Genomic DNA, 2508 nt, shown 5'->3' on the forward strand with positions numbered 1-2508 from the left:
TTTTTAATTTTATGTATGCAAGTATTGCTTGCATGTGGGTAGGCGCACCAATGTCTTGCAATGCCCATGGAGGTCACAAGAAGCTGTCGGATCCTTGGGACTGAAGTTATAGACAGTTGTTAGCTTCCATGTGGGTGCTGGGATTTGAACCTGGGTCTTCTGCAAGAACAGTCAGTGTTCTTAACAGCTGAGCCATCTCTCCAGCCCCTTATTTATTATTTTTATTTTATGTATGTGAGTGCACCCATGTCATGCAATGCCGCAGAGGTCAGAAGAGGGCTTCGGATTCCCCTGGAACTGGAGTTAAGGACGGTTCATAACCGCCATGTGGGTGCTGGGAATCGAACCCTGGTCTTCTGCAAGAGCAGTCAGTGCTCTTAACTGCTGAGCCATCTCTCCAGCCTCTAGACTTTGTTTTGTAAAAACAGAGTTGTCACCATGTAACCAAGGCTGGCCCTGAATATTTTATTTTCCTGCCTCAACCTCCCAAGTGCAGGCATACAGATAAGTATCACTATGCCCAGGACAATTTTCAATTCTAAGTTACATAGTTACTATAATAATCTAGAAATGTAGTATTTACTTTTAAAATCAGTATTAGATAGACAATAAACTACATATTACACACATACACAGACATACGTATTTATTGCCTGAGCATTGTGACATACACACACCTGTAATCCCATCCTGTGTTTCATAGCAAGACCCTGTCTGTCTCAGAAACAAAAATGCAGGTTAGTGGGCTACTTTACTTTATAAAAAGCCCAAAGACTTAATCTAGGTTTATAAAACAGCGATGTTCAATAAGGAACCACGGTCTTCCTATGTTATGCCATAACCAGCAAAATAAGCTCAAAGAAAAATGTGGCTGACTAGATAGCAGTCTTCAACCCCATTCTCAGGAAAAGTATTCCATTTCTATAATTTCTCATTTAATGTTGAAGAACCAAGCTAGCTACTTTGAACTACAGCAATTCTACTGAATTCCACACAAAACTGTTTAACATTCTATTAACGTTAGATTCACTTGGTTTATTTTTCTTTGACTTTCAACATGCTTAGTGAAAAAAGTATACCTAAGCCAACAAATCACTGCCCCAACCAAAAAGAAACGATCTCTACTTTATCAGACCTTACATGTGCATAGCCGTCACCTTTTCTTCTAGCCTTCAACATCTAATCTATGTTCTGTCCTATGTCTACCTCATGCACCCCCTTATTTCCCTTTCTTTCCCTATCACCTCCTACTAAAATGTGGTGTCAAGAATTGGTAACAATAAAAAGTCAACAATAACATCTTTTGAATCAAATCCAAATGCTTTTCTAACTTTTCATTCTTTGACCACTTAAGCACTTTATGACACTAATGCCAAGAACCCTCTAAAATAGCTCCTTTTTCATCTCCCTGAATTTTGATATCTGGACTATTTTCTAGTGTTTAATCTACTGATCTCCACATACAGAGTCTATCACAAGATTCAGTTGTTAGTCTTTTGCCTCTCCTCTATATTTCTCCCCTCAGAGAAAGTTTGGTATAAAAATTTAGTCTCGACTACTCCCATCCTCAGACCTCTTGGGGTAAGTCTATAGCGCAGCCCTCCGTGCTTTGACTCCCCAAGCCACATTCAACCCTTCCATCTCCCCTGCTGTTCTCTACTCCTAGTTTGGGCCGTGCGCCATTCCTAGTCTTGGGGCCCCAGACACCTGGGGAACCAATACTGCTTCCTGATCCTTTTCACCCAGAACAACTTAGTGCCTTTCTTGGGCCCCAGGAGCACCGCTTCTGGACCTGGCCCCGCCCTCACCTCTCTCTGCTTCCCTGGACCTGCACCACCGGCTAACTCTCCTAGCCGTTGCACGCCCATCCTCAGACCTCTTGGGGTAAGTCTATAGCGCAGCCCTCCGTGCTTTGATTCCCCAAGCCACATTCACCCTTCCATCTCCCCCGTTGTTCTCTACTCCTAGTTTGGGCCGTGCGCCATTCCTAGTCTTGGGGCCCCAGAAACCTGGGGAACCAATACTACTTCCTGATCCTTTTCACCCAGAACAACTCAGTGCCTTTCTTGGGCCCCAGGAGCACCGCTTCTGGACCTGCCCGGCCCTCACCTCTCTGCTTCCCGGGACCTGCACCACTGGCTAACTCTCCTAGCCTGCACTCCTATCCTCAGGCCTCTTGGGGTAAGTCTATAGCACAGCCCTCAGCGCCTTGACTCTCCCAGCCACATTCACCCTTCCATCTCCCCCGCTGCTCTCTACTAGTTTGGACCCTGCGCCATTCCTAGTCTTGGGTCCCAGGACACCTGGGGAACCAATACTGCTTCCTGACCTTTTTCAACCAGACCAACTTAGTGCCTTCCCTGGGCCCTAGGAGCACTGCTTCTGGACCTGGCCCCGCCCTCACCTCCCTTTACTTCCCTGATCCTGCAACACCCACTAGCCTCTTTCTGGGGCTGACAGCCTCTTTCTGGGGCTCCGAGGCTTACCTTTCCTCTCCCTGATCCTTTG

The 2508-nt window shown here is 46.0% G+C and overlaps 1 protein-coding gene across 3 annotated transcripts in view; it reads right to left on the minus strand.

The window, feature by feature from the left end:
- The window catches only part of Plaa (phospholipase A2 activating protein), a 62045-nt gene that overhangs the window by 20312 nt on the left and 39225 nt on the right, over positions 1 to 2508 (minus strand). The gene's annotated exons all lie outside the window — the stretch shown is intronic.

The sequence above is a fragment of the Nannospalax galili genome, unplaced genomic scaffold (genome assembly GCF_000622305.1).
Source record: "Nannospalax galili isolate Female #2095 unplaced genomic scaffold, S.galili_v1.0 scaffold52, whole genome shotgun sequence".
In the NCBI taxonomy this organism is placed as follows: Eukaryota; Metazoa; Chordata; class Mammalia; order Rodentia; family Spalacidae; genus Nannospalax; species Nannospalax galili.